Here is a 15,422-nt window from a genome sequence, read left to right as displayed (position 1 = left end):
TCTTAAATTAGCTAGCAAAATATATTTGTAAAATGTGAAAAATTATACAACCAGGGAAACAACCTTATGAGAGTGTTGGCTCAAGTGTTCACAACAAAAATAATTGTATTACTGTCCAAATTTATTTATCTTTGTATTTAATAGAAATAGTTCCAAACATTCTTAATACTAATATTTTTCCTAATTGTAAAGCAATAATCTTTACATTTATTGTAAATTAAATGTGAAGCAACCTATTTCTGTGCAATAGACACAAAGGATTCATTTCTAGCTGAATTTACACTGGGTATAACAAAAATAGGATCTGTCTCTTACATCTGAGCAAACTTATGGATGCCCAGAAGAGGCACATCACTAACCACACGTTAAAATATTCGGGTGCAAGGGTAGCTCGATAGGTCAAGTCCGCTGCGGAAGATGTTGGAGTTGGTGGTGCAGTGTGATTGTAAATTGTAAAGGCTGTTACTAGCTAAGACATAAAGACGTGCGACCCTCTGCCTGTTTTGACAGACAGGCTGGTACAGAGCTGGATTTCCCTTCTTGCAAGGAGTCATCACTGAGTTTAATACCCAAAATCCCGCACGGATCTTGACAGGAGGGAGCCCCTATCCCCACCTTACTCCTCCAGAATATCCACTCACTCCTGAAGCAGCACAAAACTCCTTTTATGACTAAGTGCAATTTCTCAGATTCTTTTTCTAAGAGACCAAAAAAAATCCTATACGTTATTCCCTGAATTGTCGTCCTGACCAAGCAGAAAACAATTGTGTCAGAAGTAAAATATGTATATATGCCATGCGGTAGAAGTTTGAAATGTTGAAATGAGACGTTTAGCGTGTGATAAAGGTCGCCAGGACCCGGCTAGGTACAGGCTCTATAGAACAACAAAATATAAGCTGACTTTTAGAATAGTACTTAAGTGTATAGTAAAAGTTAAATATTAAATGGTCCGTTATATATAATGCTCGATATTAGCTAAAGATTACAGTTACAAGTATTATTTTACTAAAGTATAAAATTTTCTTATCTGAACATTTTCTTTCTCTGTGTTCAACTGTGCTATTGTTTTTTACCAAGCTTAAAAATTATTTTGCAAAATTATAAATAGGAAAAGTTAAATTTGGAAACCGAGTTTTCTTGTAGTTTATCAATTGGTGAAGTTATAAAAACCTTTTTATGTTTCTTGCTTAGTTAAAATAAAACTTGGTTAAAACCGAATACATTCAGTAGAAGTAATGTATTATATTACTATTAAATAAAATTAATATGTATTATATTATAATGTAGAATAAATGTGTTATATTTGCAAGAAGGAAGATCCTGGTAACTCTACTGTATAGTAAGCATATACTACTCTGTCTACAGGAAGAAATGAAAATAAAGGAAAATACAAATACATAATAAACATATCCATTTAAAACAGTTTCTCTATTATTTGGATGTAAACACCAATATAATTTCATACATCTCTTGTATATATTATCTGCAGTGTACGTATTCAGTAAAAATGTACTATAAACTCAAGTGATGAAATTCAACCTAAATATTAATCTGCAGTAAACGTATTGGAATATGAATGTTTTTTACACAACTACATTACATTTCGTCACTTTCTTAAGCAATACTCTTCTATTCGTCAGAATTGTCATGGAATTCTTCAGAGAAACAACACATTTAACAAATCAATTAAAGAAATGATCAGAAACAAATCCTATAATAAGGCCCATATTTTTATTGAGTTTTATTAATGTATATTATAATTCATATAATGCATCGTATTACTTAACTTTACTTCGAACGGAAAACGAGAGGACCTAAAAAAATAGATGGAATTAATGGGTGGGGGGGGGGGGGGGTGGGGGGGGGGGGGGGTGGGGGGGGGGGGGGGTGGGGGGGGGGGGGGGTGGGGGGGGGGGGGGGTGGGGGGGGGGGGGGGCTCCTAAATGACCTTGCCTCTTCGATTAATCTCAGTTTCTCCCAACCTCTGGGGATTTTTTCCTCGTCTTCTCTATAATTCCCTCCTCCATACTAACACCTTTTTGTTAGTAAAGTTTTAAATCCCACATCAGTATTTTTTCTAATTTGACGGTTTGGTAATTAGGTAAACAATATAGAGCCTCCTTACCACTTTACCACTCCCATTATTTTCTATTTATTCTTCCAAACCTTAAATATGGATTAGAATGATTTTAACAAACACATGTAAATTTGGCATCCAACTCTTGTAATAACTGAGTGTAATATATCATTAGATGTATTTAAAATTGACCTTAATGTAGATTTTTCCCAATATTATAAAACTAATATAGTAATTATTGTAGTTCAGCCATCAAAAGTGACTGGCATTTCTATGGTTACCCGGTAATAACTCAGAAATGGGGTAAAAGCTAAATGTTTTGGGTTTATACCCGACTTTAAAGTAGGCGATAGGAAACATATGTAATTATGTTGACTCGGGTTTATGTAACAAATGACATAACCTAGAGCATGTGTAGGTCGCTTTAATGACAAGAAAGGGATACATAATACGAATAAATAATTACAATTCATAATTCATCGGGAGCGGAATGACTACTAGGGAATTTTCATTACTCGATACCGCGGTCCATAATTGGCCTGCACCAGGAGAGTCCACGTACATGTAGCTGAAGTATCGATATGTATCGACACATATCCAACTATCGATCTGTTACGTTGCATATATTATTTAAACTTACATCTTGCTGCACAGGATTGTAAACAATTGCAGACAACACCTTAAACAACCCGCTACTTGAAATGTCTGCCCGTTTCCCGGTTCTGAATAGTACTGCGGTCCACTACTTGTGAATATGCAAACTTAAATTGCCACCAACGAGGGTGTCACAGGTATTATTAAGCGGATCTAACAATAAAGAATATTTGATCTTTGCCTTGTAACCTATGATCTCACAGCTTTCAGTATATCCATAGTAAAACTTTATTGCTATTGAGATAACATGTAAACAAGAACCGTTGATAAAATAACCCTTATAGTCAATGACTATTTTTCTGTTAATTTATTCCATACAGCTTTTATAACAATTTGGATTTAGGTTCCACCTTGTCCTCTATTTAAAAGTGTACCCTGTGCCGGGGGTTGCTTTTTCTCTGAGGGTGGATGCGACCCCTTATCGGGGGTGTGCAATTTCATTTGAAATAAGTGCGGAAATCAATAAATTGACTAATCCTAAACAAATGTTTTTTAAATTAAGTTTTTTCTGAAAGTCAATACTTTTCGACTTATTCATTAGTGAAATTGTCGTTTTTCAGGTAAAAACCACGTTTTCAGACGGTTTTCGCGAATAATTGGAAAATAACGCATTTAATATAAAAACCTCTAGAAAGAAAAAGTGCTTATAAGAAAGCAATAAAAATCGCTGTGTATTTATATTGAATAGGTAATTATTATATATTTATTATTATATGTTATTATTATTATATATATTTATTATTCTATATTTATTTTGAATATGTATATTGAATGTTTTAGAACAGTTTATTTTAAAATGATACAATAATTTAACTTGCTATACGGCTTATTTATATGTGTGATATTAATTACATTTAAATGTATTATTGCGGACTATTTTTGTATTTGCAGGTATCCTGGGTTTTTAATTAACAACCTGAAAGAAATGCTTGTTTGAACGAAATTCAGGACACAAAATCTAAGTCCAAAAGGAGAATCAGCAAAAAGAAGGCTTTGTCAAGTTGGCGGACGTTAATAACAGCTGAGAGGAAGAAAGTCGCTTCTTTATCGCCTAAGAATCTGCAGAGGGTATCTTTAGTATACTAAATTTCTTGTATCATGTTTTGTTGCCAATCTTAATATAACGTCATTTATTTATAACAATTTTTATTTTATTTAGGAATCCGAGTTACTGAAATGAATAATAAATGCTTCTTCTACTAGAATATATTGCAAAATTTATGTAGTAGTTTATTTTTTCATATAATGACGTATTGTTTAAAGATTATTGAATAATTACCTTTAATCGCGAATATAATCAATAAATGTTCCAAATTATAACTTAACAACTGCTCAAGAATTATTCAAATGACTAAATCCTCTCAAAATGTCAACATTTAATTAAAACACTTGAAAAGTTTTTCTTTTTAAGTTATTTAAAGGTTGTTTTCAATATTATGACGTTGTTCGACAATATTATACACTGGAGAGTCGAGGCCCACTTCAAAGTGCAAGGAAGGTTTACCAACAGAAAGTAACGAAAAAGCTTACCAACCAATCCAATACAGTAACTTCATCACGTGTCACTCACATGTGCCTGATAACATGTATGATTGTACTCAGTCTGTTTATTAATGTATTTATTCTGCAACTCTCTCGTGTCTAATACAGTTACCCACAAGATAAACATTAAAATATCTGAATATCGCTTTACGTTTAGTTTTTAATTTTGGTTAAAGAATCATAGTTTTCCGTTTGCTGAGGAGGGAGCCACGTACCAAGTTTCAATAATCTAGGATCTTTCTATAAAGATTTATCCCAATTTGGTCCGACAGACGGAAAGAATGAACACAACACAACTTTAAGAAGACCCTGTCGGGATAAAATTAACACGCCTTTACTTCATTTCATTTTCAGTACACAACATTCGCATTAGTTTCAAAATAATGGCAAAAAATCTATCTTTTACCGTTTTTAAAACAAATTCAAATATATTTTTTTTGCAAAATAACAAACTGTAGGGACTCAAATGCAGTCATTGATTTGTTGTTTTTAAGATAGTATGTTCCGTAATTATTGTGTAGTTTTTACCCATTGTGAAACATAATTAATCAAAAGTATGAGTATCATTAAAACTGACTACCGTTTTTTAAATACTAAAATAAATTTTGTACCAATTGAAAAATCGAAGAGTATAGAACCACCACTTACTCATACTATTCAAACTGCTTTATACTAATGTGTTAGTACTGCATACTGTTTCTGGACTAATAAGGTAGAAATAGTCGCGTGCGACAGAATTACGTACTAAAGAAAATTTTCCTTAATCCCCCAAAGGATGACATAATCCGAATAAGGGTTTACCCATTAGACTAATGAAGGTACTATAGGGATCGCCCTCCACCATTCTCTACTTTATCCCTCTGTGTCAAATTAATAATCCGCCCACATATTAGAGCAACGTTGGCTTTCACGGCGAAATAAATGCTGTTGAAATGAGTATTCTACTCTAATGATTTAAAATTAAATACGAGTATGTTCTTTTTCCAGATTATGATTTTAAATTTTAACTAAAATTCACAGACACATAATATTGTTATATTAAGACTACTTGAAGGAATTGTCTTAAATGACACAGATTATAACTAAAAAAAAACAAAAAGGTATTGCGTAAGTAATCAACGTAACTAGACAACTTTTGAAACAGGTAATTTTTAATCAACATTAATTATGACAATTGAAGCGTATTGCCAGCCTTTGCTATTCAGTACAAGTTGCATTAAAACTGTATCTGCTCAAAATACAATTTAATTGGACATCTATATATATATATATATAAAAAAGAAAGTCGTGTTAGTTACACTATTTATAACTCAAGAACGGCTGAACCGATTTGGCTGAAAATTGGTAAGGAGGTAGCTAAGAAGAACTGGGAGAAGGACATAGGATACGTTTTATCCCGTTCCCGATTCAGCAGCCAATCGCGCATAATTGCCTTTACTAAGTAATATAAGGACTTCGGTTCTTAAGATTTGCGTGCGAAGCCGTGGGTAACAGCTAGTTGTATTCATAAAATAAATGCAGTTTTATTAACAATCTAAAAAATAAATAATGTTTGTATTTTTCAATGAGCGCTATGAAGCCATAATTGTAAATAATATTTCCGAATTCGTGTAATTGAAACCATGATCACTTTGACAACTGCGTCCATTGCACAGAATTACATGTAAAGTCTTCATACAGTTAGTAAGTTTTACCTTATAGAATCATACTGTTTTGTAGTTATTATAGACGGTCTCTTTCGTTTTTTAAAATACAATATTCTAGAAGCTTTTTGAGTAGTTTCTGATTTTATTCGAACCTTAATTGAAAGTTTAATTTTAAACAGCGAAGATTTGGTATTATATAATTTTATGTCTTTTAGAAATCTATTTTACAATTCCCTTTCGATTTTCAGTTTTCTCAGAAATACTCAGTAAAACCTTATAGTCTCTCATATAATAGTTTTTCTAATTTTCTAAAAATCTAATACAGATTATAATAGAGATTTTTTAATTTCCAATCAACGTTTCAACCTAATGAAGTACGTAGTTTTACTAAATGAATCCATTGTTGATTAAATTGATATAAAAGCGGTAATACCTGTCAGAATCCATCACCGGATGATTGTGTCTGTTTACATTTTCTGTTTGAAGAAGAGGTTTGGGAATAGTCAGCAAATGATGAGAACCCTAATGTATGCAGACACAGTTAACAAGGTTTAGTGAAGTGTAAATGTTGACTAGACTGGAGTCACTGAGTCGTAATCAAGTCTGGTGTTGCCGCAGTCAAATATGTACATTCTAAACTATAACTAGAAGGATATTTAGTTTCCAATAATATAACGATATTAGGGATATATTCATCGGTTTAGCAAAACATAGGTACTACATCAAGAACTTACAATGTCTTTACAATTTTTTATTCAATTAAAAATATGACGGGTTTTTGTTATCACAGTTATTGAGATGAAATCAAATATTTGCATCACACACTGCACCGCAAAGTATTCACAGTTATTTCAGATACGGCATGATTATTGCATTAGTTCTACTATTGCTATGCCTGTTCTACGTTATGCCCGTTAACCCCGGTACTGCACTGTACACCCATTTGAGAAAATCGGCTCCAGCAATCAGAATTAACGTGATGAGGACCTTTCTGGGAACAGTTGGGTTTACGATGTAGATATTCTATTGCAAATTCCACGTATAATTCAAATTAGAAATTGCAAGTTTTTTTGGGTTTCCTATATTACTTTTATTTTGGTACTGTGTTTGTATTACTATTAGTTAAATTTGAAAACTGATTCAACTCGGTTCATAAATATTTTCAGTGCTTGCTTGAATTATCCAGATGCATCAAAAGAGAAACGGGCAAACTGATTTTAGTCTGTCATTCTAAAGCAATAATCCGATACTAGGCTTAATATATGAGATTGCGTGTAATCATGAAATCATATTGTCAAGTAAGGTTTAATAGATCCCACATTTGGAGCTGGGATGAAATATGCGATGAAAAAAATAACTTTGGGTTAATCTACTGAATAGGTGTAAATTGAAGAAGCTCAGAAGGATTTCTTTAACCTTTTTCAAGTTAAATACTTATAAATATTTTTTTAATCAAAGTCAAGTAAGTCTGAAAAACTAAAAGCTTAACACGTATAAACACGTTAAAAACACAAAAAAATTACTGTAATCTGGTTTTAGTTTATGTATAGAATAACACCAACAATAAATTGTTTTTTAGACCATTCAGACTTATTGTAAAAAGTTTATGAAATTCTATCGATACTTTAAGATGGATTAACTGAAAAAGCGTGAGTGTCGCGATATCTCAAGAGTGGAGGATAGACTGCGATATCTCAAGAGTGGAGGATAGACTGCGATATCTCAAGAGTGGAGGATAGACTGCGATAATGACATCTGACTTCTCTCTCCTCTCAATTACGTTAAATGTGTCTTATCACATTCTGGTGTTCTTCCTTCACTTGAGCCCTTTAATTGCAACATTGACAACCCTCTTGTTCGTTTTTTTAATGACTAACAAAGGAACGGATGGTAAGATTTCGGACATTTAACTAACATATGGTACTGTAACTGGTAGAAACAGTTGTTAAAATGTTGTAGGTTTCCACTAAAGGTTTTGAAACGTAAGTTCCATCATTAGGTGGTTAAAAAGAGGTAAAATGATCTACACGGAATTGCCAAAGTTAAAATTTTTTTATAAAAACACACATTCTCTCACAACAACAAAAGAAGTAGGGACAACCGATAAAGAAACATTACAACGGTAGGCCTGCCGCACATGTCTGGGCTTTGTCTATTAATTAATCAATTAACCAATTGTATGCGTATTTAACCAAAAAGAGAGGCAGTCCCGATATTCTAAAAAGCTTGGTTCACGCTCCACCGCGCCGAGCGTCGCCCGGTAATCGCTGGATCCTTGTCTGGATTCAATTAATTTAATGAACGGGTCTGCTAATCTGTTATCCGTTAACTGCTGGCAGAGGTGAGGTTCAATGAGGCGTAAATCCAGCGGTATCCGTTATTTGTGTGATCGTTATTTTATACAGGGTAGCTAAAGTGTCCTAAACAGATACTAGGAGAAAATTACAGCTATAACAAAAAACAAACGAAAAGCAAACGCCAAATCACATAATTATAATCTTTGTAAAATATTTCGATAGAATGAAGAAAAAGGTGTTATAATTTGTTCGAATATCTAATGTGAATCTATGAGCTTATGGCTGTAGTAAACTAAAGTATATTGGTGTAGTTTGTTTTCAAAGTATTTTACGTTTTAAAATAGTTGACAAAAAACCCACAACACACATAAAACCCGGTATTTCCTTCCAATTCAAAAGCAAAATATTGTAATAAATATATAAATATTGAAGTGACGTGTCTCGTGAACACACTAAAAATTACTCGTCCCCAAAAAATAAATATAAAATATTATAAAAGTTACAATGTTTATGACCCAACAATTTAAATGAAGAGTACACTATGTTGTACCTCATTTCAAACGTCTTTGAAGAAGAAATATTTTATTGCGTTCAAACCATATCTCTAACCGTATTTAATTGGTAACTATAAACAGTTTATATTGCTTAAAATCAAAATGTAATCAGTATTATCGATTTAATCATAATTTACTACATTTTCAAACGTAATTCTGTGTCACATTGTGGTTCTGTTTTTTACCATAAGGAGGGCGGCCAGAGCGATTTTATTTCATAAAAATTTAAATATTGTAATTTTGTTCAAAAAATTGTGAAATTTTCATCAAACTTAGGGAGTTTATTTATTTTTACTAAAAAAAATTATGGTTGCCTGTAAAGTCGGTTTTACGGGCGAAGATTTTACGTGACAACGTCTTTTTCTCGGTAGAATATTTATTGATATGAATATTATTAAATTGCACAAGAGGAACAAGGAATTTGAATGAAAATAAGAATTGCACAAATTTGAACTATAGAAATATATTTTGTTTACTAAAACATTGTACATAATTTGAAATTAATTAAAATTTGTTATTGTAAATGGTAAAGTTGAATAAAACATTTGCTAAATTGGAATTTGAAATTCTTGCTAAACACAGTTAAATTCTAACTCCGCGCGTAGTGATTCGTCGGTTTAGTTCGTTTGTTTGGTCGCACTGTTATGACAGGTTAGAGGTTATAATTTGTTATTTTAAATGTTTGACTAGCAATACGCGCTGTTTCTTCTCAATCGACTGAATTACGATTGATTGCAGAGTGATTTAAACTAATAATTTACTTAACACTATCAACATTTGTCAATAGTATGACATAACCTATAAACTCAGTTTCTCAACTTTTGTGTCAATCTAACAATTAATCAATCAATCATAGTTTACGATAATGAAATATCAGTGTACAATTATTTACCTTTATTGTTGTAGTTGTTGTAAATGACGAATCTAAGCACTCCACATTTTCACGAATAAACATAGTTATCTGCTTTATCCCGTGCGGCGGACCCACAGTTATCTGCTTTATCCCGTGCGGATCCCGTGCGGCGGACCCACTGGACGGGCAATCGTAACGTTTACCGGGCGTTACACTTTTTCATGAGTGACTCCGAGCCGCAACCTAATTTAAGACGTTGTCACGTCAAAAACAAACGAAAAGCAAACGCCAAATCACATAGTTATAATCTTTTGTAAAATATTTCGATAGAATGAAGAAAAACGTCTTTGAAGAAGAAATATTTTATTGCGTTCAAACCATATCTCTAACCGTATTTAATTGGTAACTATAAACAGTTTATATTGCTTAAAATCAAAATGTAATCAGTATTATCGATTTAATCATAATTTACTACATTTTCAAACGTAAACTCTGTGTCACATTGTGGTTCTGTTTTTTACCATAAGGAGGGTGGCCAGAGCGATTTTATTTCATAAAAATTTAAATATTGTAATTTTGTTCAAGAATTGTGAAATTTTCATCAAACTTAGGGAGTTTATTTATTTTTACTAAAAATTAAAAATTGCGAACTCACAGCAATGATAAATATTGCACATTTGAGTGTTGCTCAATTCCTAACTTCGAGCAAAGTCTGCTTATTAATCTTTCACAGCCGACAAGTTCGTTGAAGTTCAGATGATTGTGTCAATCCAATTTCAATAAAACTGTACTTTAATTTCACAATTCGAATAAAACATTTTATAGACTTACAGTTTTAAGTGGAGTATCAACTGAATTGAAGGTACTATCACTTAAAACTATTACGATAGAATAGGCCTACGTGTTTTGTTTAGCTATGGTTCGCCTGGTGTTACTTTATTTTCACTTTATAAGTAAATTAATATAAAAAAAACTTAGTTTAAGGTGATTACATTTTTACAAATACTCATATTATTAAAAAATTAATAAAAACTTGTTATTATAATTTTGATACATAGCATAAACTAAACTCAATTTTCACTTATAAATAACCAATAAGTACAAAACATATAATTTTCAGTTTATACAGTATTTTCATGTCAGATTGATATCGGACATGGTTCAAAGAAGAAGTGATTAAACACCCAACTTCTTCAAGGTCTGTTTGTTACACTAAGCCATTCTATTCTGAGTACTTAATTACAAGAATATATACTTAACACAGAATGCTTACTAGTCAACAGAAAAAAAATACTGAAAACGTTATAAATAACAACTTAAATAAACGTAATGAGAAAAAAGAGTGAAACGTTTCAATTAATAACATAAATGGAATAATAGCTGTGACCTTTTCAATATTATTCTTATGATACACCTTTGAGACCTGTTTATTGATACACCTACTTAATACACTACCTGCAATCTGACAATTGCCTCAATGGAAAAACTCCAATCCCAACACGTTTTATCGGGAATCATTCCACCACAAACGTTTCAATTATATATTTGTATCAATATTATGTAAAACAATGGTTTTAATTAATCTATTGAGGGTTTGTTTTCACACAAATAAAGTAAATTCGTCACTTTGAGAACATTTTTTTTAAGAAATAGAAATTTTCATTTTCATTTGAAATTTATTTTCATTAAGGTGTTGTAGGATTCTGTATTTCATATACGAGACGTGAATCATTTTTCAGGAAAATAACCAAAATCCTGTTTGGGCAACTAGCTATTCAGCAATTGACTTTTGAGTCTATCCTGAAGTCCCAAAGTCTGCAATTGATCTTTATCGAGATATACAAGATGATTTCCTTTTGATTGAGTTGTTTCATGGCAGTCAGTGTTTCAATTATTAAAATATCGATTAGTAGCCAGGATAATACAACACGAGAGTGTACTGAAACCAAATCTTGTCAATAACTTTCAACTTTGACTTTCATTGTGGTCTTTTTTTTACTTTTTACTGTATCAATAATATACGTGTATTATGTTGTAGATGGAGCTTATATTGGTTACTGATAACTTAATTACATTAAAACCAATATTTGATACTTTTATTTTTTGTGAGGCCTTTCGATAGCGAGGCTATCTTCTTCAGACACATCACAAAAAGACATTTTTGTGTGTTACTTTGTCACATATTAAAATTTCATATGATTGTACTTCATTTTTTTTATTTATTAATTTAGCTATTGCCTCGTTTCCATTACAAGTTATCATAACATCAATGTCAATATATTTGCTAACGCTCAGCCACATTCCACTGAGTGACATGCACCATCTCCGAACTTGCTAATACATAAATGATAAAAATGATCTACAAAATATCACTGTAGGTCAGTTTTTTCTAGATACCGTGCGGACAGACGGACAGACATTTACAAATGAAATATTATCAGTCCCACAAGTGATAGGCTTCACTGACGCTTACCCAATTAATAATTAATAGGTGGAGTTCTCATTATATGGGAATTGAGTTTTTATATCTGGCAATCAAACTAAAGTTTGTTTGAACTACCAGCCATTGAGTTTTGAGTTTAGCCTGAAAACCGAAATATTACGACAAATTACTGCGTATATTTCAGTGTTAATTTTTAACAACCTGATTCATGTCATTGAGGACCATCGCATAAGAAGAATTTACTTAAAATTCAGAATCGTTACACTACTGCATTAGAACTTTAGTACTGTAGTTACTAATTTGTTAAAGTTAAAAAAGGTTAATAATAACTTTATTAATAATAATAATATAAAGTTAATAATTTTGTTTATTTTTTAAAATGTTTATGACTAAATAAAAGATTGAAATAAGTTTGGGCTATAAATTAAAAAGCACACAAATATTCATCCAAGACCTTTGACAAATGGAGGCAACATTGAGTGAGTTACTTGCATTTTTGTGCTCCGAAAAGTGTCGTGGATTGTGTAATATCTGTCATTAGCATGTGGACAAAACCTGGGTCAACAACAGATTCGGCTTGTTTCTAGTGAGTGACTGTTGGTATAAACTTCAATTAAATTTATTAGTTTTTGTCTGAATTTCTTTTAAAAACTTGAAGCATATCTCTCTTAGTGCATGTTTTTACAAATCATTGGCATGTTGTTACAAATTAATATTTTTCTAATTAATATTTTTCTACTTACGTAATTTTATTAATTATTGGTCTATCACAGATCTCCCATTCAGCTGATCACATCGTCTGCTTCTACTTCAATGCATAGAGTAATGACTTGTCTCCGTGCTTGACTTGCATCAACGTTTAAAAAGAAACCACAGCCTTTTAGATATTGTATCACCTTACTGTTTCATTTTGGTAGTCATACATAGAAAATGGCATCGTCCATTTCAAGCAAAAACTATTGTCGTGTCTGTGTTAGAGAAGTTGTGAATAAGGGCGTGGAATGCGATGGAGCCTGCAAACGATGGTTCCATCCTTGAGTGCGTCAGAATAACTTCCGGCGGAATACAGGAAAATAGCTGATGGCACCCAGAAAACATGGAAATGCGAGCGTGTAGACTGCAACGTTAACACGGATGACCTATCTTTTAAAAATTGATCTGAACGACCAATTCGCTATAATAGTGCAGAAACTCGATAAGCTTGACAAAATTGACGGTATAATTTGCAGGAATTTCGGAAATCAAGACCGATATCCAAGCTATTAAGGCTACTGTGGATTTATTGGCGAGAGTGACCTCAAATGAGACGGATATTAAAGTAATCCACGATGAAATAGCCAAAATCAAACAGACACGAGAAAATTACAGTGGGGGTGAATCTGAGGAGATTGTCATCCAAGAAATCAACGAGCGTCTATTTCGGAAACGGAATATTTATTATCTTTAACCTCAAGGAGAGCTTGAGCAGGGACAACCAAAACTAAAAAGGAGCATTACACTTTGCTGATTTCAAAGGTAATTGATGCCTTGAATATCGGCATTCATGTCAACGGCCTAAAAATTTTTCAGGTTGGGCAAGCCATTAAAAGATAAAGATAGACCACTGAAAGTTGTTTTTTGTTCGGTAGAAGACGCGATGCAGTTCGTTAGGCGGCTTCTCTAAAGAGGCAATTTCTGACGTTGATCCCGCCCTCTCTGACATTTTCTATATCGAGAGATCGCACCATGAAGGAACGGCAATATCTTAAGAAGCTGAGGGATGAACTGGGGAGACGCAGGATGAATGGGGAAAGTAACATCACTATACGTTACTTGAAAGGATCACCCTGTATAACTACCTTCGAGCCAAAAAACTAGAAAATGCTGGGGTAAACCAGTCAGCTTTGGAACTCTATTTCCAAAATGTCAACGGCTTAAGGACAAAGTTTACCTCATTGAAACAATCAATATCTGTCTGCCATAATTATGATATATTAATACTGGTTGAAACTAATTTATCTGCCGACATTTGTAGTGCTGAGCTTGGTTTGCAGAATTATAATATATTTCGTTGTGATCGTTCAGAACTGACCTCATCTAAGGTTAGCGGGGGAGGTGTTTTGCTTGCAATAAAGGATAACATACTATCCCAAGAAATCATACCAAAGAATAGATCTGTAGAAATGTGTTTTTGCTACTGTCAAAATTATCATCTAGTCATCGGATGCCTGGTCGGCGGGAGTCTACCTTCCACCTAACATGCCCTCAAGCCAATACTTTGATTTTGCCTCAATTGTCGAAGAGCTGCTCTTTCACCTCTGAAAATTTTGAACCTATCCTGTTGTTGGGCGATTTTAACCTCCCCAACGCGGATTGGGATCCTCTCGGCTCTCAAATTCATGATTCCTGCGAGCCAGCCAATCAAAGATCTTGCCCATATCTTCAATCTTACACAGGTCAACGGTGTTAACAACGAGCGTGGAATATTACTGGATCTAGTTTTCTCTTCCAGGATAGACATCAGTGTCCGAAGGTCTCTTGATCGCCTTGTTCAGGTGGAATCACATCATCCAGCTCTCGATATTAACCGTTCCATGTTTCAGACCAGTCACTGATAATAACAGGACCCATATCTACGACTTTAGGAGGAGTGATCTGTTTGATATATTTAGAGTGATTCAGGGTTGGCCGTATCCGGAACTGAGCAACGTGATGGGGGATAGTGTGGAGACAGCATTCATTGATTTTTGTGGTTCTCTCAGTGGGGTGATCAGGGACTTGACCCCCACGAAAGTACTTGGAAAACGCAACTTCCCTTGTTGGTTTTCATTAGAGCTGAAGGCACTAGTCATTTTGAAAAAGAAGCTGCACGTCAAGTTCAAAAAGTCATTAAAAGACTCTGACTACTTGGAATTTCGTAGTGTTCGTGCAAGGTGTAGGACTCTATCGCGCCTCCTGTTACAGGGACTATATACTTCGTATTGAAAACTCCGTACCAAGCCTGGGGATACATCAGGAATATGAAACGCAAGTCTTCAAGCACTTTCCAACCTGTACCTTGACAACGTGACAGCGGACACCCCCTAAAGGCATATGTGACTTGTTTGCTTCTTATTTCTCTTCTGTATACAGGCTCCCACAAACACTTCCAGTTCCTTTGGAGCTGGAAACCTCATTCCATCTGTCAGGTTTTCACATCTCATGTGAAGAAGTGGAGGAGACATTAGCTGGGCTGGATGAAAGGAAGGGCGCGGGCCAGATGGGATTCCCCCAGTAGTATTGAAGTTTTGTAGTGGTATCTTGGCTCCACATGTCACCCAATATTTCAATGCTCTTCTAACTCTGGGCATTTTCCCTAAGAACCTGAAGTCGAGCTT

The sequence above is a fragment of the Homalodisca vitripennis genome, chromosome 2, assembly GCF_021130785.1.
Source record: "Homalodisca vitripennis isolate AUS2020 chromosome 2, UT_GWSS_2.1, whole genome shotgun sequence".
Classification (NCBI taxonomy): domain Eukaryota; kingdom Metazoa; phylum Arthropoda; class Insecta; order Hemiptera; family Cicadellidae; genus Homalodisca; species Homalodisca vitripennis.
Note: the sequence above shows the minus strand (reverse complement) of the source record.